At 41.6% G+C, this 26,467-nt stretch overlaps 1 protein-coding gene across 11 annotated transcripts in view; it reads left to right on the top strand.

Moving 5' to 3' along the window:
• EYA2 (EYA transcriptional coactivator and phosphatase 2) overlaps positions 1–26,467 on the top strand; it is an 86,725-nt gene that overhangs the window by 6,537 nt on the left and 53,721 nt on the right. The gene's annotated exons all lie outside the window — the stretch shown is intronic.

The raw sequence follows: 26,467 nt of genomic DNA, 5'->3' as shown, positions 1-26,467 counted from the left end.
TGCTGTGGAAGACGCAATGTGACTGAAGCATACCACAAATGTGCAGTTTTTCAAAAGCATAACAGTAAAAATAGAAGGGCTTAGAAAAATAAGCTGAACTACTGTGTTGATTATAAGTTGTAGCTGAATCACTCTTAAGGCCTGGATATTGTTTTTAAAAAGCCAGCAAAACATCTATTTCTAAAAAAATAGTAAGTTCCCTCGGAAGGAGGGAGAGAGAGAACAGAATTGTTATCTTGGAGAAGGGAATGTCTGGGGCAGAGTTTTTTCCTTTGAATTATTTTCATCAAGTACTTACTCTGTTCTGTATTTTTAAGAAATTATGTGGACAGCAATTTTGTTGCTTTACCAAGGCAGTGAAAACACCAAGAATCCTTTTTATAATTTGGAAAGAATGTCAAAAGAATGAAGTAGTTAAACCTAAGTGTATTAGATCATACGCCTTAAATGCATAAATAAGCATAGCTGCAATCACAGAAACCAATGTTAAAACCACCAGGAAAACTCACCCACAAACTGTAATGACTTAAAGGGAATGACCTCAGCCATTGTGAAATTTGTGCCTATTTGTTGACTGACATTTATTTGGTAGAAGCAGGGTGCGTGTTTTGTTGGGGTGTGGGATTTTGTTATTTGCAAAACTGCTGGGTTTTTTTGTTGTTGTTGCTGCCAGGTTTGAATACAAAGAGTGAAAATGGGCTCAAGGCTGTGGGAGTCTGGATGTGATTTGGGCCATAGCAATTTGAAAAGCAGGTGAAGGGTTTGTTATTGATGCACAGAGACTGGTGGAACTGAAGTTTGTTGTTCAGAGTTAGAAACTTCCTTGATGATAGCCCACTTCTAACTTATTCCCAGCTGGTTTCCTGTTAAGGAAATGAAGGTTTAAAGTATTTGGTTACAAACCTGAGATTTCTTCACGTCCATGTCTTTGCGTGAGTGCTGCATGAAACGCTGGTGTCATTCATCTCCCCTCTGCTTTTTGGAGAGGAAATTGATGCATGGTGGAACCTCAGCTCGCCTTTGCTGCACACCACTTAATAATTCAGGGAAATGGAAGTCTTGAATTATTTTAACTGTAATAGACTTCTTGGGGAATGTTTTTACATAAACCAGCATTACAGACTTCAAGCTCAACCGGAGCCATGTCTCTCTCAAAGAGGGTTTCTCTCTGTTTGCTCCTGGCTGTGGGCTCCTACTTTTATGGGTTGCAGTAATCAAAGAAGTTCCAGGTTTAATTGCCCCTTCTTAGATGTGCAGAGAGGTTTGAGAAAATGAGCAAATCCGTGCTGTTGGCTTGAACATCTAAGTGTAGGCATTCAGTCTCGTCGTGCGGAAATTCTCATTTGCCATCTCCGCTTTTGAGAAGGAAAGCAGCCCAGCTGAATTAAAAAAAATAATCCTAAATAAAGAAAACTATTTAATACTGGTCAGCCCGGATTGTAACTGGTCAACCCACAGAGAGCTGATGCCTCTGTCTATGCTGGAAAGAACTTCACAGAAAAATTCAACCAGAGCAGGGCAGCCAGGTATTTCCAAAGACAGGGGGACGTGGGAAATGTTCCTTAAACTCAGCAAATGCCTTAAAAACTGGACATGCCTCTAGGATTACTCAAGCACCCACAAGAAACAGTGAGGGGAAAGTGGGGCAGGCATCTGAAATGTTTTTGTTTTTTAAATAGGTTGAGTAAGCAGAGCAGTCTGGGGGCCACAGTTATTTACAGCTCTGTCTGTGCACCACGCAGAGAGGCTCCTCAGCTGTCTTAAAGACAAGTTTTCCATCTATTGCAAATCGTGTCGTTGGGTGATACATTTGATTTGGCTCTTTGCTGTGTAATTGTCCTGCAGCTACTTTGGAAATAACTTTGATCAGTTTTGAATATAGATCTGTATCACCAATTTTGATTCCCCCTTGCGACTGCTCTTCTGTGCTCAGTTACCATCCTTAGAGTTTAATTGCAACTATTTGACAATTCTTTGCTTCTAAGACAAGTCAAAATGTATTTACAAAATACTTCACCCTGAGTGAATGTTGACAGCGTATACTTCGTTTCTGTAAGCTATGTAAATTTATTATTTTCCCCCACTACTGTGGGTGAAACAAGACAAAATCTTGTGTAAAATTGAGCAATACTTTTTATGTGAGAAAGAGATACTGTTTTTTCCACCCCTTAACAAACTAAAAAGCACCATTTTTTCCTGAAAGATGACAGCTTTTAAAGTAAAACATGTGAATGTTATTTTCACTGTATCCAAATTTTCCTTTTTCTTTTTATTCTTCTTTTGTAGGCTGACTTGATTTTTTAATTTATAACCCCATGATTTTTGCTAGCTTACATTTGGTAAGTGCTGTGTTGTACTGCTCCTCTTCACGGAGACAGAGTTAAGAGAAAGTCAGCCTTAATGCTTGTACAAGAAAAATACATAAATTTTCTCCTTCCTTATGTTCAACTATCCATAAATGTATTAGATCCAGTCGTGCTCTCACTGCAGTTGCCAATCAGTTCACTCAAATAATGCTTGAGCCCGTATTGAGTGGGAGCAATTTTAAACCTTCAGTACTTGTTGCAAAAATGCATATTTAAACTTTTTTAAAAAAAAATCCCATTGTAACTGCTGCCAGTGCAAGTCCAGCTGATTTCTTCAGTTCCTGAACCTTGCAGAAGGGGAGTGGGAATCAATAAAGATATTGTGCTATCCGTGCTCAATGGCCTGTTTGCAAATCAGCAAACGTTTCCAGCAGAGTTTAAAAAGCTGATAAATCTGAATTGGGTGGAGAGACGGAGGTGCCGCAGCCCTTTAGGTACCAGTGGTTGTAACCTCCTGCACCAAAAGTTTGCAGAGGTGTGATTTAGTCTGTGGTATCACATCTCTTCTGCCCTGGTACTCCTGAGTGTGTTGGCAGAGTTAGGTGTGCTGCAGGAAAATAAGGCAGACACCATTTTTCTTTTTATTTATTGAAATAAAATTATGGGATCCTTATTCTGTTTAGCCTTGGTGGCCTGTTGTGTAAATAACTACGTTAGAGGAATCTTATTTTTAATAAAATTCATTTCTCTCTGAATAAGAGGCAAGCTTAGGTGTCTGACCAGAAATACTTTATCATTCAGCAGTGCTATAAATGTGTGTAACCCTGTACAAGGCAATGTAAGAGTATGTTCTGTAGAGCCACTCTCACAGACCTTTGCTGTCTTTCCCTCTTCAGTGTCTCTTCACCTGAAAACTCTTAAATTGTGGTTTGAAGGAAGGCGTATTCTGCCTATTATATATGATTTCATTTTGTTTGTTTGGCAACCATCCTTCCTGTTCCCTGCAGCAGATGAATATAATTTGGGGAAGAGAACTAGATGAGGAGGGGGCTGAGGAAGCCAAGTGAAATATTTGAGAAGCAGCAAAACTTCTGGGCTAGATTAATTTTGAAACACCACTTATGCCCCTCTGCAAATTAGGGGTGGGGTGTGGAGACAAATGCTTGTTTTTTAATTGAGTGTAGTAAAAGATGCTGCTGCTAAAAGTCAGATGTCTTGATGTTGGAGCTGGATTCTCTCCTTCTCAAAGCCCAGGGCTTTTCCTGCCCCCAGCCCCCTGCCACAAATCAGGATTATTCAATCCCAGCCGTGGTTGAGCATGTCTGTGGTGGAGCAGGATGGTTCCTGAGCGATGCACAGAAGCGCCGTGCCCTGCTTTAGGACAGGAAGTGGGAAATGAATATTGTTTTGAACTTGAACTCTGTGAGCAGACAGAAGGTAATTATTGGAGCTGGAACTCCCCCGGGAGGAGCGGGGGAGTGATGCTCTGCACTTGTAAGAAACACTGTGGGATCTTAAATATCTAGTAGTGTTTAACGCTTTGGGTTTACATTTCTGCTTTTTAATTGATCTTCTGCTCTTTTCTTGGCAAATAGAGGAAGAAACAATTGGATGTAGATTTAGTGTGCTGTATTTATTGATAGACATGCTCCTGCCCTCGCTTTGCTGGTGGGGCAGGAAATCTTAAATTTCAGTCTTGGTGTTACTTTCTGTTGTAAAATGAACTCTTTTGCTGCTGGCTTACTTAATGGACCTATTATAATTTGAAAAATTAATTAACTTACAATTAAAAGCACATAAATATATGTGAAGCCATTTAATCAGAAGCTATAAGCCACTTGTGTAGTATTTAGCTTTGATTATAAACTAGAAATTTATCTGTCTTTTAAAGTAGAAAACCCCATTGTAATGACACAAAATTTGTGTGGTTGAAAGTTAATATTTTGAGTATCAACTTTTAAATAATACATTACTACTAAAATAGTAGTGGCCTTCTAGGGAAAAAAAAGGTGAATCTGTGCCTTCACTGAATATTTTGCTGTATTTCAATGGCCTATGGCTTCAGTGAGCTACCGAAGTATTTTACAGTTTTTTCCCCTCTATTTTGGCTGCTACTTTACAAATCCTTCAACAAAGAATAGTGAGTGCAATAGTTCTCCTTTTCTTACACACTGTGTGGGATCTTCTGGAGATTTTTTTAAAATCCTATTCCTTATTAAATAATTAAACAAAGAAGGGAAAATATTTTTCTGTTAATTTCTACCTATGGTAGTACATGGGTTTTCTTCTCAGCAGGGAATAATTCCGTATTTTAAAAACACTATTTAAAGTATGAAAGTGAAATCACTATAATTTTCAAAGTGTAATTAAATACATACTGTTTATGATAAAGTCTCCCTCACCAAGTTCAGAAGACTGTTTTAATGGTGATGAAGTTTTAGAGGCAGTAAAATTAAGTCACTTTAAAAGAAAATTGTGTGATGATTTATTGTGGCAGAGTAGGTGAAATTCCTCTAGAGATTTTAATATCTTCCACCTGGTATAGAAATGAAAAGAAAATACTCTTTAGCTGGTGACTAATTTGTCACTAATACCCAGGGGTTCCTTCATTACAATGCAGAGATGTCAGCTTTAAGAGAAACGTACGGTGAAAAAACCAAGTGCAACTTCCCGTTGGAGACCAGTTACAAAAAAGAAGAAAAAAGAAAGGTCTGGAAAGCAGCCGAAGCCATGTGAAGAAAGGCTCTAAAGCTATCAAGCAGGGCAAAATGCTTGGGGAAGGGTTTTACCTGCAGGCTTGGGTGGAATTCATTAGGACATGAGGAGGAAAGCCTCGATGGGCTCCAGAGGAGGAGCAGCAGTGCCCGGGCTGGCGCTGAGCTCTCCCCCGGCTACACGTACTGCGTCCTGCTGAGTGCTGGAGGAGGAACTGCACTGCTAAAAAAAAAGCCACACTGCTTGCTGATGGCTTTTGTTCTTTATCACAGTGTTAAATGAATCGAATCCAGGACTTGGATGAAAAAGCTGCTAGGGAGTATCTGCAGCTCAAACTTTCCAGCAGAGAGCACGGTGTTTCTGCCACATCAGTGTCTTGACAAGTCATTTTTCCCAAGAGAAAGTTATTCAAGTGTTCAAAGATTGGTGTGGTGCCCTCACTTTGCCTTTTGCTGCGGTTTTTACCTCCACTCTTGTCCTTCCAGTGCTGCCATTTCCAACAGATTGGTGTTGAGGGGAGCATGAGCCATCACAGTCCTGGGGAGAGAGAAATAAGGATTCAGTCTCTCTCCCTTAAACAACTCAGCAGCACTCTTGCTTCTTGAGGGCTCTCTGGTTGACTCTTCTATGTTTAGTCCAACCCAAAAAGTTGCTCAGTAAGAGTGTTTGCAGTAGATGTCTATGACAAAAGAGGTGATTCAGTATTAGGACTCTAGTAGTGGTAGAGATTTGGGAAGGAGAAGTGAGTACTGCACCAAACAACATGAATGTTGGAAATAACATGCCACCAACTTTGTGGTGGAAGTGTTTATGTCACAGGAGGAGCCCTGGCGTGTCCTGCAGACTCCAGGCCATGGTAACACAGTTCTGTTTCTCACTAGGAAGATTTAATCTCAGCTGTTCTATGGTTAGTTGGAGAAATGGAAGATTTTATGTTCTGTCAGATGGAGATGACTGGAAAGGAAATGTATGGGGTTTGCTACATTACTTCCATTTACAGTGTATTCTTCAGTCAGAATGCTGAGGTGAATAAGGAACACTCTTTAGTGTGATGGGTTGATTGTGGTCAGATGCCCACCCAGCTCCTCACCCACTCCCCATCCTCAACAGGTCAGGAGAGAAAATACAATAAAAAAGCTCATGGGTCAAGATAAAGACAGGGAGATCACTTACTATCTCCCACCACAGGCAAAACAGGCTCAACTTGTGCAATGTTAATTTATTGCCAATTACAATAGCATTGGATGGTGAGAAACAAAGACAAGAGCTAAAACAGTCCTGCCCACTTCCTTTGCCAGGCTCATCCCAGGATGGGGAGTGAGAGACTGCAGTCAGAGTGTGCATTCCCTTTTTACCACTCCTTCCTCACGCTGCTCCCGTGCTCCAGTGTGGGCTCTGCAGGCTACAGTTCTGTCTGTCAGGAGAACCAGGTCCAGTCTGTTTTCTCTGGGAGCTGTGGCTGTTTCTCTTGCATTTTTCCTTCCTGTCATGCTGCATTTTGCCTTTAGACAGAGGTGCCACCAGGCTCAGGCGGGTCCTGCTGTGGGTCTGTGGTGGAGCTGGGTGGAAGCAGCCCAGGACAGACCCTCACCCTTCCCTGCAGCCCCCAACAGTGCCTGGTGCAGACACCTGGCAGAGCCTGACAAAATCAGCACTTTTTAAATTCACATCAGGCTGTGGAGTGATGGCACATCCCATCCAGCAGGAATTTGTGCCAGGTTTAGAGAGTTGTGTGACAGGGAAGGGTGACAGAAAAGGTCAGCCAGCCTTGCTTGTCCTGCCTCCCACCTGAGGTAAGAGACCCAAGTGCCAAAATTAGGTCCACCTCTTCACAGGTTCAGGCATCGTGTGGGCACAAGTGATCCTGCATGAAAAACTGAGTTTGTGCCTGACTGATCAGTTGAAGGACTGATTTTGATTGAAAATGTAGTTGTACTTGTATAGTAATATGCTGGCTGTGAAGTGTGTTGTCTTTTACATGAATTCCTGAGCTAGGGACACGCTTTTTTGCATGTTCAGGATCGTACATTTCCTAGATATGTTTTCTTAAGTGTGTTTTTTTGATTTTAAGTTGCCAGAAAATTTGTAACTGCTCTGGGAAGGCTCCTGTATAGGACTTCACTTCCCTGCCTCTCCATAGACCAAATCTTCTTTAATGTTTGGGGGTTTTGCCTGTATTCCATTAATATTCATATCTGAAGTGTAGAAACAGGTGAGATGGTCCTGCCCTCAAATGGGATCATCCTCTTGATTTTAGTCATGCATCCAAGGCTTAAATAACATATAAAATTTTCTTGATATGTTGGGCTTCAGGGCTTTTCAGCCATTAACCTTAAGCTTGCATGGCATCATTTTTTACCTTATTTATACTCCAAAGGAAGCCATGCTCAGTTCCTTATGAGCACTTGCCATTCCTGATGGTGATGGCAGCTCTAGGAGGAGCCTGGGGAGTGCAGGGCAGAGTTTGTCTGAGGAGGGTAAAGTGATCCTGCTGTTCTCAGTGGAATTAGATTTACTTTGAGAGGGATCTTGCTGCAGATTTGCCTGTAGCTGCTAAGGTGGTAATGAACCTGTGCTGCTGCTGTTACCACACATTAATGTGCCAGATGCACTGGCAAACCAACATTTTGTTGTGCTTATTTTTTCTCCTCAAGATAGCCTTACATTGCTGGGAAGCAAGTTAGAAAAGTCATTTGAACAGCAGTGAGCTCAGGAGAGAGAGCTCTATGTAAGCATTTTTATGTTTAACCTGACGAGCCAAAGTCTTGCCCCAAAATATTGTTGGCTACTCCACAAAGAAGCTGTCAGCCCTTCATTAATCATTTAGTGGTCCTTTAGCTGCACAGTAAACAAAACCCACCAGGCCTGTGTTGTCCTGCTTGCAGCTAAGTCTCTTGTGCTCAACACCTCATGGAGAACTTGGTTTGAAACCCAATCTAGCGAGGTGCAGCCTTCCCCAGCAGACTGCAATTAATGGCCCAGATGTCTCCTTAATGAAAGGGTTTTGTTGTGCCAACACGATGCTCTCTGCCTTTCCTCAAGTGGATCCTCTCATTGTTGATGCAAATACCATTACCAGAAGAAGTAGAATGGAACCTGCAACATTATAGTCTCTGGAACTTAAAATTTTGTAATTACTCTTGGTGTATACTCTTGAAAATTATTTCATACAGGGGTTTTTCAGCATCACTGAAAAGCAAGCTCCAAATTTTAATTTTTTTTTTTTTTTTGGTAGTGCCTGATGTGGCTGATGCACCCTTATGACTTTTGGAAGTGCAATTTGGATTGTATACTGAAAATTAGATGTTAGTAAAGAAGAAATAGCTGGGATGTGATTTGTTGAGGTGTTTTTCACATGGTCCCCTGGCAGTGAGCAGCTGAGTGCTTAGATGTTGGTGTATTACTTATGCAAAAGGAAGTTAGAGTTTAGTTGCCAAAATCTGATTTCTTTAACTTGTGAGTTGATGGAATATAGGTATGCTTCGCCCTGAAGCCTTAGCCTAGAAGTTGCACAGCAGTTCCCAACACGGTAAATTTGAAGATTTCCAGGCTCACTTAAGTGCTGTCAGCCAAGGCTTGTGTTCAGTCTTAAGCATTTTTCGCTTCACTTACGAGAGCCCAAAATAATCAGTGCTTGGAAAGGAAGCTGTGTTATCCTGACATGAGCTTAAAAGAAATATTACTCCCAGATTGCATATGTCTGAAATACACTTCTCAAATTTGTTCTGCTGAATGTTAACTTACAATGGTGAAGGTGAGTGACTGTGAAGATAATTTTCATGTTTAATTAGTTGTGTTCATGATTCACATGTGTTTTATTCTCATTTCAGTTTCTTGCCAGCCTTGTATTTTTATATTGCTGTAAATCTGTGAGTATGTATTTGGAGGCAGCACTTGTGGAGTGGTGGCCACCAGCTCTCATCTTTTTGAATGTACTAAGTGTATTTTTAACTCTCTAGATACTGACAAGTCAGATTTATTTTTTCTAATACAAAAGAGATACAATCCAGTTGTCTTTAACAATGCATGTAATCTCAGAAGAGTAAACCCCAATGCTTATCTCTTATAAAACTCCTCAGAGAAAGAATTGCTTGGAGGAAAGAACCTGCTAAGCTTCCTTTGGCTTAAAAATACTTGCAAGTACCCTGTGTTTACTCATACTAAACGTCAGTGAGTAACCTCCCACCCATTCCTAAATGCAATTTAATTTTCTAGTTCTCTAGTTGAACTTTTTGGCTCTGTTTTTAACTGCAGTAGATGGCTGTCAAGCTGTAAGCATGACAAGTAGTGAACCCCCAAAGTGCTGCAAATACCTAAAGTAGATATCAAGTGAGAATTGCTTGAAAGTCTGGGCTTGAGTATAATTTATGGATTAGGTGGTGTGGGCAGAGTCCTCAAAGCCATTAAATTAATCTCTTTGTCAGTTAACATTATAATAGTGAAAGTGTTGCCAGCTTCAGCTGTGTTGGAGTATTTAATTGTAATCCTGTGTTTACAGGGAAGTGCAGGTAGCTGTCACCAGAGCAGGGGAGTAATTTGGACTGGTCTTACATGGCAGTGGGACCCTCCTGAAGCAGCAGTGGTGTAGATCACAAATGTGATTTCCAGGATTATCTGACTGGGGGCTGTGTCCTGCTCAGCCTGGCTGCACATTCCTGTCTCCTCCTGGGTGCTGGTGCCACCGGATGTGCTGAAGCTCCATCAGCTTGCTGATCCAGCTGAGTAGAAAAACAGTAAAAGATGAGTTTGTTGGTCAGGCTTGTGTCACTGCAGGAGGTTGTGGCTGGCCCAGGGACAGGACTGTATCTTTGGTCAGTAGGAAAGTCTCTGAATGTTTACAATCATCCAGAGCTAATCAAATCCCAGGATAGATGATACAGTTTTGCAATTGCCCTTGATAACTGAACTTCCAGGCAATAATTTGGGAAAGAAGTCAATTTGCAAGTAGTCATTGTAGCTGTTGAGGATTGATCAGCTTAATACTTCAGTTTAGGTGTTTTTTTCATGTTCTCTTTTATTCACTTAATTTGTAAAATTTCAGCCCTTACCTGCCTTGTGCCAAGTCCTGTCCTGTTCATTCACCTGTTTCCTAAGGGCAGTTTTAGGTAGGTATTTTTGAAATGTGCATCTTAAACACACTCCAGAGGAGGTTCAGAGGAAGATGTGAAGTTTGCTGCTGCTTTCTTTTGTAACAGCCAGAGAAGCTGGAGGAAAATCATAGTTATGTATTGAATGACAGGAGTGCTCGCCCCAGTCATAGGAAGCCCAGGACAATTTCCTCCAGGTGCAGGCTGTGTGTGAGACATCCTCAGTGTATAATAGTAACACACTGATCTTTATTTAATTCCCATTTGGACTCTTGTCAGAAGTGACTTGCCCAAAATCTGACACAGTGTTAGTAGGACAGTGATGAAAACCAGGTATCCTTAATTTCTGAAGTCATTGGTGCATTACCTACTTAAAGACCTCTCTGAAATGAGCTGTAGCAACCCCAGTTTTTTGGTTGCAATTTGTAAATTGTATTTTAAAATAGCATTATCTGCTTCTTCACAGGGGGTTGATAGGATTGATTGACAAACTATTTTAATTACTGCATATATACAAGAAAAACTTCTCTCTGACATAAACATTATATCTTGGCTCTTGGTACTAACCAGCTCAACTTAAATTTCACATCTTGCTGCCAACAGCTGCTTTACTAAGACACAGTGCTCATAATAAATGAAATTTCATGAAAAAGAAAAATGAAAACTTCATTCCAGCTGGATTGTAAAGACAGTTGGAGCATTTCTATCGTGCATATAAAGCTGCCATCCACATAAACACTGCAAATTAGTTTTTCATTTTTAATAATCAGGATCAGACCTTTTCTTATTGTTGAGGCAAATGCAAGCCATTAGAACCATACTATTTCATCCAATGTCCATTAGCTGTTGAATTGTGTCCAGAGTTAGGTGCTGCAGTGTTTGGGGAGAAACTCACCTTTGAGTTTCAGGTTTTCAGGTTTCTGACAACCTACTTGGATGAAGCCCTATGAAATGAGCAGGCTGCTCTGGCCCTGCCTGGTAGCACTCCGAGGGGTGTTGGTTACATCATTTGTTCTTGGAGCTGTTGCTGTGCATTGTTGAAAGCCCTGCAGCTGGTGAGTGCTTGCCCGGACGACCAACGGGAATCTCAGCTGAATTATCACACAGCCCCTCTGCACATGGAAGAGATTAATTCTTATAGCCACAAACAGAATGAACGCTTTGTACTTAGCACCATCATGTAAGTTCATGCTGAAACACAGTGCCAGTAACCAACTCTTTAACCAATAAAATCACAGTTCTAATAACCATGTGTTTTTACAGCATCCTCACCCCAAAGGATCAAAGAGACATTGATTTATGTAGCTTTGGGTCCCATCCCCTGTTGTTCTCACTCCTTCCCCTTGCTCCCCATGAGCTCAAAAGAGCCATGTATGAGCTGAAACCCAATGTTGGTGTGTAGTGCCCAGCAGGGAGGGACACTCTGCAAAACCACACAAGAGAACATTTTAGCCAGTAGAAGTGACAGGCAGTGTTGTGGGCAGACAGAACACAAACACGAGAGCCTGCTTTGGCCAGGGGTCAGTATCCACATGCCCAAACTGCTGTAAAATTCATCATTGACAATAAATGGATTAAAAGTTTTCAAACTCAGCCTTTTAAAAAATTACAATTTTGCCTCTGAATAGAAAAGTTCATTAAAGACAGAGCTGATCTCTCCAAAACCTGAGGATACCACGAACAGTGTTAGTCAAAGACACTGGAGTGGAGAAGTGTTGGTGTGAGTGCCTGAGGAAGCAGGTATGTGTTGTGCAGTTGAGGTGCCAGAAGCAGAATTTTGTCCTTTAGTTAGGAAAAGGTGAATAAAGCTGTCAAGGAGCTTTATCACCCCATGGCTGAGCTGTTGGTAATGTTATCCTGTCCCCATCCTGGCCCCTTGTCCTGGTGCAAGTGTGTGCTGAGATATGGTGTAACATCCCTCCTAAGCAGGCCCTGGGGGCTCTCAGGATTTGTTACCTCAGGGGATTTCACAGTGGCAGGACTGCTTGAAGTTCCTTATCAAAAGGCAAACTCAGTACAAGAAGGTTTCTGAAAAATGGAATTGACAGAACTATTGAGTCTGCGTTACAAAAGGTTTTGTGGTTCAGACCTTTGTGTGTGGTGGTTTTTGATTACAGCAGCAGGTAGAGGTCCAACACCTACTGTGAATGTAGATGTAATTAAAGTGCTTCTTGCTTCAGAGTATTTATTTCTTATGATCAGAGAAGAAAACAATGTGGGCACAAGATACAAATTGCCATGACCAGGTCACTGTTTTGTTGAGAAATAAACCAAATATTTGGGGTTTGCCTCTGAATTATAGAACTTTGGAAAAGCTTAATAATTCCTAATGGCTGAATATTCAACTTCTAAGCCTAAAATTTCTGCTTCTGACTAAAAAAACCCTCCTTTCTGAAAAAGAATCTGTGGCTGAACAGCTACAGCTTTCACTGTTTTAAATCTTTTCCATCCCATCTTAGATGAGTGCATGAAATAGGTTGTATGCTGGCCTGTGGGTCTATCAGAACTGGCAGTTTGTCGGGGAAAAAGAAATTGATACACTGCACAAAAACCCTGTCAGCAACTGGAGAACAATCCTATTCTGGCATAATTCTTACTCCAAGATATTTCTGCTGCTGGGGAATATTGTCACCTTGAGCTGTGCCTTGTTTGCATGTTTGCTGCTGCCTGCGGTCTGTACAGAGATTGCAGCCAGTACTTGAAACAGCAAAAATGTTTGTTACCAGCAAGAGTTAGACAATGTTGTTGGGAGAGAGGTAAAGATTACATGTTTCTGTGTTCAAAACTCTTTTTCTTAGGTGTTTATGAAAAGAGAAGGTTCAAAAATGTTTGCTGCAAAAATGTCGCCACTTTGTGTCTTTGTAGATGAGAATGGCAGAATTACTTACATATGTCTGTTTCTAGAGAGAGAATAATTGTTGGAAGTATTTAAAAATGGGAATGATTGAGTATCTAAAACTGTTTCCAACACAAAGTACAAATCTTTTTTTGACATTTGATCTATACTGTTCATAGATCTTTTATATACACAGAGGGATTTACTGCTTTGTAATCAAGCTGCTGAAGAAAAACGTTGTCCTTTTATTCGCTGGGGATGACTGTAACAAATTAAAATGGTTTCCCATTAGCCTTCCCTACTTAGCTGAACCACTTAAAATTACTTGTGACTTTGCCCTTTTCCGACCTCCTCACCTTTGCTCAAACATTTCTGCTTCCAGGAGTGCAGCAGTGTTGGTCCCACAGCCTCAGCTCTGTGCCTGCAGTTAAAATTCATTTTGGGCTGCAAGCAGGGAACCAAGACAGAGCCCAGAGTGAGAAGAAATGTTTAATTTGAAAAGCCTCATGCACAGCAGGTGATCTCTGACATTGGAGGGTGCTGATGGTGTCAGGAGTTAGTTGTAGCTTGATTGTATGTGTATTTTTCAGTCAGACTGTCCACATAGAAGAAGATAGGTTGCTTTGATTTTAGGTTTCTGTGGGCTCTTGGGTTTGTTTGTTTGTTTTATTGCTCCTGTGAGGTTTCTGTGGCAATAATGGTTTTACCAGCTTGTGGGCAGAACTGAAGAGCTGAAACAACCAAACCTCTGATGCTTGTCTGAGCACAGAGTACATTTAAAGAAGTATATGGAAAATTCTCTACTTCTCACGTTTATTAAATACACCCAGAGTTACATTGATTTACAAAACAAACTGCAGGCTTGAAGTGGCTTTTCTGTTAAATGTACAAGTCTTGTTTTATAACTGACAGTGCCCTGATGTTAAATGCACACATGTTAATCAGTTTCTATGATAAAGTAAAAAGAAAGCTGCAACAATATTTATTATATATGCAGTTTATTATTATATATGCAGTTCAATTCCAGATTGCTTCAGTTACTACAGGAATGGAAGGTCTGGATTCATACTGAATTCCCAAATCTTGTTTGCTCCTGCCTGTTATTTCTTTTTGTACCCAGATTCTAAATTCAGGTTTTATACCTCTCACTGGCTTGTAATAGTACCTTGGAGGTGATGTGAAGTTGTCTTAGTGCAATGTCATAATCTGGAGAGCCTTAGAGGAGATTCTACACTTGGAAGAGGGCAGAGAAATACAGGGCGTTACTGAGTTGCTGCTTTGAAATATTTCAGTGATACAAATGTGCATGAGGAATAGCGACAAGACTGAGAAGGTTTTTTTACCAAATAAAATTCACTTGTTTATGCATAGAAGCCTGACCAGATTGACTTATTTCTGTGCCAGGAAAGAATGCAGGGCAGGCCTGGAGTGACCCCAAGTTTGTGGTGTGCAAGGTGGTTCAAAATCTGACTTTGGAGGCACCGCGAGTGGAAAATCCCCCTGGCTAACCCTGGGCATGCACACCCTGAGGGATGGCATGCTTGTTAATGCCTACAAATGAATGTCTTGTTTTAGAGACAGCAAAGCTGGATAGAGCTCCAGCTCTGTCTCAGCACACCCATACTGGAGACAAATAAATGTACAAATAAATGCACTGGGGAGAGAGGCAACCGCACCCTTTGGAAACACAGCGTGCTTGAGGGAAGGCAATGGGAAAACAAATGGCACTCACAGAGGTGTCTGGTGGCTGCCCACTGTTACAGGAATTAGTAGCTGATGCCAGCCCTTAAGATTCAGGAAAAGTTCCAAAACTGTCCTATCAACCCCAGCTATTCCAGTTTTGAAGTGTTTTTGTTAAGCAAGGGCTAACTTGTCAGAGCAAAAAGAGCAGCTGTAGGATTCTTGGCTGGTCATAGTGAAGATCTCATATCTTAAATATTTTCAGCTATCTGTGGTTATTCCACATAGGTAAAAATAACTTAGAGTCTGCGTAAATGTGGAGAATGAGCACAGGGAAACACAAGCTGACTGCAAATGTTGCTTGTAAAAGAAAACCATAATCTATGTCATTGATCAATGAAATAAAATCATAGCTGAGGGCAGTTGGGTATCACTAGTGTCTTCTGGTCAAGAGGATGTTGAGATTCCAGTAACTCTTGGGGTGTTGTGGGTTTCAGGTGGGGTGTACAGCATTGGCAGTGTCTGGCAAAGAACTGTGAAAAACTGCTGAAGTTCCTGAGACTCAATTTGGATTCCCTGCTCTTGTATCTTGGGCCATTGGGGTGCCAAGGACAATATTTTGAGCAGTTGAGAAAAGGAAACGTTCCCTAATTTTGCAATTGCTGGTGAGTACTTGCATCCTGGGAGGAGAACAGCCCAAACAGTGTTTGCCTAGTGAGGCTTGTCTCTGCTCCAAAGCACACTCTGGGCTTTTTACATGTGGAAGTATGCAAGAATTCATAATCTGACCCTCTGTTTTATTTGTATACATAACCTGCAGTTCATTACAGAAATCCTTGCTGCAGCTCTGCCCCTGCCCTGTCTGGGAGTGATGTGCAGTCAAGAATGGCCTTAGAAATTGCAAGAAGTTTCAAACAAAACCACGAGCTTGAAAGAGCTTATCACTGGTGAGAGAATGATCTCTGGCATTTCATAAATCATCAGCAGGACTAACGTGCTGCTTGGAGATTTGTATCTTTAGCAAATTAATCATGTTCAGGAACACTGGGGTAGCAATGTTGGATGAGACTCTGTGCAGTGCCTCTCTGCCAAATAAACTGCAGGGAGAAGGGCCTGGGGGATGGGAGGTGGAGAGGAGAAGCCAGGCTCAGCTTTCACATTACCTCAGTGTTGTCCTTGATAGCAGTCTTTAAAAATATCAGTCTTTAAAAACTGTTGAACAAAATGACAGTGAAAAGCTTCTTAGCAAGTTGCCTTGCTAGTGGCAGAATATGGAGTGATTTCTGCTCCTGGTACCTTCAGTGTCAGTCCTCACAAGAATTCTCCACAGCAGGTTTTTCAGCTGCCTCCCAAGTCTGTGACATCTCAGCTGTCCTCCAGCCTGGAGAACACAGGGTCATCAGGAAGAGTGGAGGTGTCAGGAGGTGCCACAGGAAAACCTCTTTTTGGAGTGAAGCTCCCCTGGAATTCCACCAACCTGAGTGCTCATGTCAAAAACCATAAAGCTTTTCTTGGCATGAACCCAAAGTTTTGGTGTGACCAAGGATAATTTAACCAGCCTTTTTAGAATTTCATTTTTATGCTCAGTTATTAATAGATTCTTGTGGTATTTGCGCAACTGTTTTTCCCTTGGATTCACCAAACTTGACATTTGAATTCTAACCCAATTGGCAATATTTGCCATACACTTCAATCTCAAATGCACACTAAGATGTAAGTTCCCATGCAGCTAAGGATGCTGTTTGTCCCTCTGCTTCTCTGATATTATCTCATTTTCCCTTTAAAAAATAAATACAAATGTAGACCAGGAGCCAAAAAAGTGTGGGGCTATTAAATGAACCCAATTTTTCTGTTACTGTGTGTAGGCTGTAAATTCATTCCTGTAGCAATGCAGAAGACTAATAAACCCATTCTGTGTATAGATATTTGATAAACAGATTGTATATAGCCTTTATTTGGCTCTTTTCTTTGACTGCACTTTTTTATTAACCAGACTGGAATGCTTCCACTAAGAAGCAAAGCAATTAATTTCAGCATCCCGGAGCCAGGACTGTATTTTGGGGGTTGCCATACATTGCATTAATCTAGACCACCACTGCTCATTCAGTGTTCTGGTATAAGTCAGATAACTACAGTTAATGACTAAACCCTCGGTATAAATCTGTGTTTCCAGACAGCTGTTAGATTAGTTCCCTCAATCCTTCTGTACTGCCAGTGGATGCCAGCAAGTTCCAGATTTAAATGCTTTTTAATGCTTTGTGCAGCACTGGACACATTTTATAGAGCTGAGTAGGAGATATGCTATATTGTGCTTAATAAACTATTCTTTAAAATATCCATGATTCAGCTGCTTGCATGGAAAAATGTATGCTTAGCTTTGAGAAAAATCTTAACTCTTACAGCTTTCACTGTCAGACTGCTGTTGTTAAAACTTAGACTTTTGCTTAAGGTGTGTGTACGTGCTTTTCAAATTATTTGTCCCGCGCATTTACTGGCAAAGTGGTACGTGGCAGGACAAGGAAAACATTGCCTTTTTCAATCAGATGTTGTTAACTCCTCTCCAACAAGCCAGAAACTCAAGTTCTTGTGGCAGTGCACAAGAATTAGAGGGAAATAGATGGAGCATAATTCTAGCAGAAACTTGTTTAGTTTGTTTAGAAATTGTACTGAAGTGTTTTGTGGGTTTTGTTTGGGTTGTTTTGGTTTTTTTTTTTAATCCAGTGCAGAGAAAGGTTTCAGAAACGATGTTTTTCAGTAGTACTCCATAGCATTTGAAAAGGCTTTTCTCAAGCCCATGTCCCAGGAGCTTTTTACTTCTGTGTCACACATTCTTCTTATTTTCTGCTGTTTTCTTAATGATTTTTGTCTTTCTTGGCTTTCACCCCACTGGTACATGACCACTAAGGAAGTGTTCCTAGAGGAGTTGAGGAGGTGGAGGCTCTGGCACGTGTTGTCCTCCCCTGGGTCACACCTTGCAGTTTGGAATCTTTGCACCCATTTACTCTGCAGTGTCTGCTGCTGCAAATGCTCCCTATGAACCCTCAGGAGCTGTGTTCAAAGTGCAGGATGCAGGATTTTAAAACATCAGATGATCTCCCATTGCTGGTTTGTGATTAGAAGCTGAATGAAGCAAGGGCCAGTGTTGTTGTTTAAATTTTGGGCGACTCCCAGGGGGATCTCCCAGTGCTGGTTTGTGATTAGAAGCTGAATGAAGCAAGGGCCAGGTCTCTTAATTGTGGCATTTCAATTCCACAGTTGAATTTGCAGCTGAACTGGCTGAATTCACTTTCTGGGCTCCTGAAGAACCAAACCCCTCCGAGCAGGCACACAGGCAGCCTTTGTGATGACAGCCTGGAAAAGCAGCAGCTGTCCAGGGGTTGGCACATTGGTCACGCTCCATGGGAAGCAGGCAGGACGGGTGTGAACAGGGGATGGCACCTCGTGCTCCAGACAGGACACACCAGCTGGAGTGAAACCACTGGGACAGAAGAGTTACACAGCCAAATGGGAACTGAAGGGAGAGTTTAACAGGGCAGGAGTGGGGTGCTGGAATGAGGGGGGATATTTTGTGGTCTAGGAGGGAAGAGGAATGTGAGCCTTGGGCTTCTGTTTGGTTCTGACAACTGCGGGCAGTGCCTGCTCCCTGCACGGGCACAAGAGCAGAGAAGGATTCTGAGGTGGTAAGCAAAAGCCAGAAATGCACTGGCTTCATGGCATTTTTCATAGGTGTGGGGCTGCTTTTCTGTCTTTGGGGTTTATATATTTTTCTTCCTCATAGCCTTGTGTTGATTTACCTGAGTGCAGCACGTTGTCTTCATAATTTTGAGCTCAGCATGTGCAGAAGTGGAAAAATGCAGAAACCCGTTTTACAGAGGAGGGGAATAGAGGCAAGCAGGTTAAATAGGAGTTAGCTTTGTAAACTGCTCTGATAACAGGAAACCTGTGGCCGACACAGGACTTAATCCAAGTCTCCCTTACGAGAGCCCTGGCCCCTGGATCATGTCATCAAAATTGCCATTTCTGACAATTCCACTTGAGAGAAATAAAAATAAATAGTTTTTCTAATAGCAGTTCTATTTGTGTTAGTATTTTAAGGTGGCTTTCTGATTAGTGATTGAGAGAAATTAATGTAGGACTGTAACTTGCTTGAGCTCAAATACCTTTGCTCCAATTTTTGTATTATTCCTGTATATGCCCTAATTAAAAAAAAAACAAAACACAATCTGAAATTAGGCACAGTCTCCTTTTTCCTTGTTTTTCACTAGCTGCTGTATTTCTTTTGGAAGCCAAGCACTGCATTCATATATTTTGCACTCTAGATTTTACTTTTTTATTTTCTGGTACTTGATTCCTGCAAACAGTTGGAGTCAGCAAGAGCATCTTTGCATGCTGCTTGTGAGTGAATTGGACATATCTCTGCCATCCTGTAGTAGCTGGAGGCAGGAAATGACTTTGATTCTTTTGTCTGTGGTAGAAATTAGTCCATAAAAGTGTCAGAGAGAAGCTACACTGAAGGTGATGAGCTGAAGTTAATCCAATGTCAGGAAACACATCCACTGTTGAACCAGGCTGTCAAGCTGCTCTCCTGGCTGTGAAAAGGTGAGGGCCTTTGAAGTCCCATGTGTGCAAGCAAAATTTGCCTTTAAGCTAGGGAAATTGCAGATCAAACCTGAGTTTTAAGTCTAAGGCAATCACCTTCTCCATGGCACATGGGAGCTTGTTCTCAAATACCCAAGCAGTGAAAGTTGGCTTTTACTTGCAGCTGGATTTTTTAAATCTGTACAGATGATAAAACCCTTTTCTTAGATTATCTGAAAGAACTCTAGAAGCTGCAGGGAATTATCTGGAGCTACCCTGCAGTCCTGTGAATGACACAGTTGCCTCTTGCTGGGTTGGGTCCCTCTTGTTCCCAAGTCCCAAACTGGGTTTGAGTGGTTGCTGTTGACAGGTGGCCTGGGAGGTGATGAGCTGTGTCACAGTTTAGCTTCTTGAGAGTTCCACTGGTGCTCCCAAGGGGAGCTGGTGCATAATATGACAGGAGGAAAGTGCTCATTACAGAAACAAAGTGGGCTTTAAGATGCTAGTTTTGTCACTGAAGCTGTAAACATCTAATAAAGGATATCATGGTTTGCAGTCATTGAAAGTTGCCCTTTGTTTTTGGATTTGATAGGATTTTTGAAGAATTTGAAGCTATCAGAAAATAAGTTAGGTCATAGTAATCAAGCCCTATTTTTTCATTTTGTTTGATTTTTGGGAGTGAGGGGAAAAGTGCATTTTCACCTTAAAACAAAGCTGCAAAAGGAGTCCGTGTGCATTCCTTCACAAACACCATGCTGGCTATCCCATGAGGAGTGCTTGTTGGTACTATTAATGAAACTTACTGCTTGAAATCTGCCTTGAATATTCTTAGGTGTTTTAGTGCTATAAACAAGTAGCAAAAAGCTGTTACAGCACCACACGTGCCTCTGACTCTTATCTGACAGGTGAAGGTGGTCCCTTATTTGAAAGTTGGTGCTTAAAGAGTTTTTAAATTTATTCAAATTTGAGATGGAATATGGCGTTTTTCTGCAAGATAATGAGGTCTTTTAAAAAAAATTAGGTAGCAATTGAAAGATGCTGCTATTACACGGCTGTCTAGTTGTCTGTGTGAAATAAGCTGGTGGCATCTGTCCAGTTGCAGGCAGATGTCCACATCACAAATCATCAGACTCCTTTTATAGAGCAGAGAAAATCAGCCCACGCTCTTTCAGTTCAAGCCAGGAGGGATACAGTGAGGAAACCTTGCATTTCTCCTCTGTTCCATCTGTATTTAAAGAAGAAAAACACACATATGCATCTCTTTCCAGAGAACTGTTCCAGCATCACTGAATAGGAGCAAATGTCCTCCTGGGAAAGCATAACTGAAAAATACTGGAAAGAGAAAATTGGTTGAGACAGATGTGCTCTTGTATAGATTAAGTATTTTTCTTTGAATAATCTGGTGGAACTTGCAGTTGTGCATGTTAGTTCTCCTGGCTGACAGGTGGGTTTTGTAGGCTCAGTCTGGTGTGATGGACAGATGAAAGGCACTGTTATGTTACACTTTGGTCCCTGCTACTGCTGCTAATTTTGACATGCCATTGTAAAACTCTTTACTTTTCATCCATGAGAAGGTGTTAGATTAAGTGGTTGGCTAAAGGGCATCTTTGTTCCAGTTACAAACTCATGGTCTCTTTCAGCACTTTTCCATTTTCTGCTGTTCATGGCAGCAGTGGCAAGAGCTATGGCTGCCAAAATTATTTTAAAGATCGTGGTATTTGGTGCCAACCCTAATCTCTCTTGGTGCCAAACTTGGCTCCAGCAGCAGTAGCTCTACATTGTTTTTCTTGTGCAACACTTTCATTACATCATGGTGAAAGGAGGAAAAGAGATTTAAAAAATTCCAGTTATTCAAATGCAATAATTACAATGGGGAAAAACAAGACGGAAAACAAAACTCCTGCAGTTCAAATGTCAATGTCCCTCTGTACTTTGTTAAGTTGTTTGAGGCCTGTTTAATATCATAAAATGGCACTTCCAGGAGTGTTTTTCATTATCAGATCAGGCTTTGCAAAGGAAAACAGGGACATTTGTGTGCATGACACCGGGTTGGTGCATTTGTTATAAAAAAAAAAGGAAGGTGTATCAGAGTACAGGTGGATTTCCTCATCCAGGCCATGCATTTGGGAAGCAGCTTCAGGGTTAAATGGCATTGAGTGAGCCCCTGCATTTGCAGTGCCCTTCACAGCAGCTGCAGGAGTGCTGGACAAGCTTTGCCTACAGCATTTGTGGACAAGAGTGTGTTAAGCAGCATCAAAAGGAGAGGAGCAGCTCTTGTTATATATAAGAATTAACTGGTTTGGATCACTTGTTTGAAGATAACCCAGTCAGAAATTCAGTGTTGGTCACAGAATGATCAACAAATAAACTTTGTGGACCTGGTATTTCCATAAATTGTAGCACTAACAGAGCAGTTCTGTTCAGAAGTGCCACAGATCACATCACCATCACTGCTCTTTTATTGATAAGGAAAATGAGGCAATCAGAGATTCTTCCACCCTTCTGCACACACAAGAGCTCTTTGCTGTCTGCTCTGCTCAGAGAAAGTCTGACCTGAGGGATTTAACCAGGGAGAGAGTACGTCATTCTCACTCCAGCCTCACCTGTACTGGTGTGCTAGACTTTCCCCTCACATCCACAGTCCTTTTGCTAACTTACATTTCATAGTTCTTTTCCCATAGCTCTTTCTGAATTATTATTCCCCAAGTGCTCCTCCTTTACGGGCTGAGAACGGAGGTGCTGACACAGGCCTGTTATAAAGGGGCAGCCCTACCTTTCTTAGTGGGTTGCTGGAGCCATTGCAGGACTCTGACAGGTTTGAGAAGTAAATCAGAATGGTGAAGAAATTCTCATAGTCTGGGAATGGAGAGATTTTGAACCCAAAATGAGTGAGAGAACATGTCCTGAAGGACAGGTCTCGTGCCTCGCCTCCTTCTTGGCTGTCTCATGTTCACGTTGGTCATTATTCATTGGCATGGATATCAATACCCCAGCAGTGAAACAGATTACACCTAAAGATTTCAGAGCACTTTCCAGCCCCTAAAAAGAGCTTATTTGGCAATTCAGACTGTAGTTGCCAGTTTTACAGTGTCTTTAGCCCTTGTGAGTCTGAGGAGGAGGAGTAAAAAATGTAGTTCTTCAAAGTGGAAAGAGGTGCCTAAGTAGTTGTTGGAGTCCAGGATATTCCTCTGGCCGCCCTGGAGGATTTGAAGACTGTACAGGGGGGTCTGGGGTCTGAACAGGGGCGTCAGTTAGACCCACAAAGATCTCAGGAGGACACTGACTCTGATTCCTGTCCATGGGAGTGAACACTCACATGCAGGAAGAATCATGAATCCTAAGAATTTAGAATAAGTAGTGGATAGTTTATTATAGAATATAAATATAGAAATTAGAATTCTTAGTATATGGGGCTGAAGAGGCAAGATGGAGGAATTGGGGAGTGGCCCTTGTCCTCCTAGTTCTTGCTCTCTTCCCCCATTTTGTGCTGAGTTGGGTTTTAGAGATTGGCTTAGAGTAGGACTGACATGTTAGTATAGGTAATATACATTGGTATATAGGTAATAGGCATTGGCAAAATTTTGTAAATAAAAAATACGTCTCGGACAGTGGTTGGGTCAAAGATACCGTACTTAAGGTGTGGGGCTCTCTGATCCGCCCCAGTCCAGCCACGTGTCCTGCTTTGCTGGGGACACCTTGCAAAGCTGGACAAGAACTGAGAGATAATTAAGAATAAACAGCTTGATAACACGAACTGCTGGACTCAACTTGTCTCTGGCTTCGGTGTGAAACACCCAGGGCGAAGAGAAGACCGAAAACCTTATTATCCCTGGGAACAGCAACCCAGGGGAAACTCCCAGGGAACAGCAACCCTGGGGGAACCCTTATCACCTTGGGGAACAGGAACCCCAAGGAGAATCTCAGGAAAACAACAACCCTGAGAAGTAGTGACAAGTGTCATGAGCTGGACACTGCAGCCCTTGGTTTGGGAAGTTATTCCAAGCAGTTATTTTGCATTAAGGGCCCCAATTCTGCAGCTGGAGCTGCTGGAGTGCTTTTCTGCAGTCACATGCAGCCCTTGCATGCCTGGGGGTTCTGAATAGGAAGAGGTGTGATGAAATTAAAAAGCTTGTGAATGTCAAAGAGGAATGTGGAAGCTGAAAGAGATTATTTATGTACATTTGTATGTATGCATACACATACAATTTTATATTTCAAATCACTGTAGGCTACAAGCTCATAGTGTTTCTTTATTAATGTATCCTGTTCTGTGTGGTACTTGCTTGTTCACAGTAAGAGAGCCAAGTAAGTTTATGCTTTGGAAAATAATATCTTTGCAAGGGTTGCTCCACTTAGCAAATAGATCCAACAGACCAAAAAAAGCCATTTGGAAAATTCCTAGTTTCTCATTTTGACTTAGAATAAGTGAAATACTGTTGTTGAAATGAATTTTAAAAGACCCAATGACTCCAACCAGTGTCATGATGTATTTCTGGTCAGGCTGCCAGGTTGAAGGTCTGTGGTGTGAACCCCATCATGAGCTCACTCAGGTTTTCAAGCTGCCTCTCAGGGCTTTCAGAATGAATGGTGAATGTGCCTTGTCTTGGGTGGTTTTTTTCTTTAAATGAGACAGTCCTTTTTATCCAAAATCACAGGAAATGCAGGGGGATCCCAGCCCAGCTCATCTCCCTTTTTCATCTCTGTCTATTCCATGTTTGCAGGGGGGGTGAGGAAAACAGCACCTGGAGAAGGCAGTGAAGCCCTCCTAGGAGGAGGAAGAAAGTTTATTTATATGAAGACACCCTACTCTTTTTTTTTAACATGTCTGAGCCAAAAAAGAGATACTATATTTAAAGAAAAATCAATGGAAAGCAGACTGGAATAGCAGGTGATGAAGCCTGGTGAAGCAAGTCAGTGCTTCTGGAAATTCAGGACTTCCAGGGAAACAAGGCAATTATTTGTGCCAGTTCCAAGCACTGAAAAATCTTGAGGCTGACTTTCCTTCCAAAAAATTTAAAAAAAAATGAATATGGCTCAAAAAGTTCATGAGACAGGAATTTTCATCTGTTTTTCACTGTCTGGTCTATGGGTTAGAGCAAGACAGGAAACTTCCAGTGAAAGTAAAATTTTGATAAAAAAGACTGTCTCATTTAAAAAAGAAAGACAAAACACAGAAACCATGTGGGGAAAGATTTTAAAGCTGATGGAATACTTTGGTTATTTTTAAACAATAGTGGTTTCAGAAGTGTGAAAGAATTGGTCTATTTTGTTATTTTTTCTCAGTTATTTTTCTTGAACTCGTTTGGAATTAACACTTAAAAAAAAAAAAAGAGGAATTTGAAAATCTTAATGTTAACCCAAACCATTATTTTTTTTTTCCTTACCTATCACATAATTTTTGGCTTGCTTCTCTTGGTTTCATCCTTAGCCTGAGATGATTTGTGCTGGAGGCTGATGCAGCTCTGTACCCATACCCCAGGGGCTGTGAGCCTTTGAGGGGAATGCTCTTTCTTTTGTGTCTGAAACAGGCTGGGCAATGATAAATCCAGACAAGCACTGCTGCTTTTATTGTGCATTACATCAGTAAAAAGCAGCTCTCAGGAATATAAACAGCCCAAGGCATCTGCCCTGCAGGTCACCTTGGGAGGATATCTTGTCCTGCAGTGTCAGTCCTGGACGTGAGCATTCCTGCCAGCCCAGGTTTAACTTTATGCCTGATCAGGCTTTTCCTGCATGCATCTATCTGATGTACTTGTGGATGAACTAAGACTCGTTATAAAAGAGAAAATAAGGTCGTGGCTTTCACCTGCTGAAGCGTTTCTGAGCTTTTGAAATGGAACAAAGCTTCTATTGTAGATGGAGAGGAGAGCGTCCAAACGGTGTGGGGAGGAATGTACTGACAGAGGAAATGAAATTACTTTGCTTTTGAAATGTGTGGATAGAAGTGGCCAAAATCTCCAGTGTGGGAGATTCCCTATGATTATACCATGTGGAAGGTGGCTGCAAGATAATGCTGTTTTCTTTGCTTATGAATGATTCCTTTATTTTTGTACAGGAGCAAAGTAAAACTGGGAGCAGGATTTTGCTACCAAAAGTCCTGGCAATGCTGCCTAAGCTATGATGCTTTCCATGGAGTTCAAACAGTGGAACTTTTAATTCCCAATGAAAATTAATGAGGCATAGCAGGTGCTTTTGAAAATTTTATTAATATGGGAGAAAAAATTTAATCTTGTATTTCCTAGGAATTAATTAAACCCAAACTTTTTAGGACTGGGATGGGTTTTGTTTGTTTTCTCTGAATCAGAGAGTGACAAAGCCATCTTTTTTGCATGTGATTCACTTCTGCAATAAACTGGGGAATCAGACTGCCATTTTTAATGATGAGTACCACTGGAGTAATAAAGTATTTCTTAGCAATCTGCACCATTTTTTAGGAGGGTAGAAAGATGAAAGTGGTTGATCAACTGATTAAAACCAGAGAAAGTCACGGAAGCAAGACAAAAATGTTACTCTTGCAATTTGGCTGCAATCTCTGTCTCTTCTCCTCCCCTTCCCAGCAGAGCTAAAAGCAGAGGACTTGGCTTGTACCACTCCTGCCTAGGGCTCTGTGTTGGCATATGCATGTGTTTAGGAAGATCTAGTGGTTTAAGCTTGTATTTGGCCTCCATCCAGACACAAGTAAAACTTCTTGAGAAGATCATTGCATGGGATTGTTGTAGGGAGCATAAATTTCTGTATTACTCTCTCCCCTCATGGACAAACTTTGCAGTTTCTCACTCCCTTGAGGTACTTGTCTTTTCTACTGTAGGACCTGGCAGGTTTTTCCCAAGAGGGGGAGTTCTGTCTTTTTTCACCTGCAGGGCTCCCAACTCTTCAGTTCCTTCATTGATGACAGATGCAGAGCTCATTCTCTTTTTTTCCCCACACCCATGGCAGCTTTCCCCCTCTCCACCTTGTGTCTTTTACTCCTGACTGTCCTTTCTGTTGCTCAGATGCCCTCCTGCAGACTGCTGGCATTTTGGGGAAAATGCCCTGCTCTTCCTTGCTCATATTCCCCCTGAAATCTCTTATCACTTGGCCATTGAGTTTACCCTGCTACCTGATACTCCCTGGGTTTCTTATTTGCTGAAAATGCCCTGGAAGTTCTCCTTTGAACGTTTTTTGTACCACTCAGGTACATTTTGAAGCCAGAATTTTCTTCTCACCCCAGAAATGGAGATGAGTGAGAAGTGCAGACTACGGGCACAAGTCCACTGCCTCCACAG

This window comes from Prinia subflava, chromosome 8 (genome assembly GCF_021018805.1).
Source record: "Prinia subflava isolate CZ2003 ecotype Zambia chromosome 8, Cam_Psub_1.2, whole genome shotgun sequence".
NCBI classification, from domain to species: domain Eukaryota; kingdom Metazoa; phylum Chordata; class Aves; order Passeriformes; family Cisticolidae; genus Prinia; species Prinia subflava.
The sequence above is the reverse complement of the archived record's forward strand: the minus strand, read 5'-3'. Positions and strand labels throughout refer to the sequence as shown.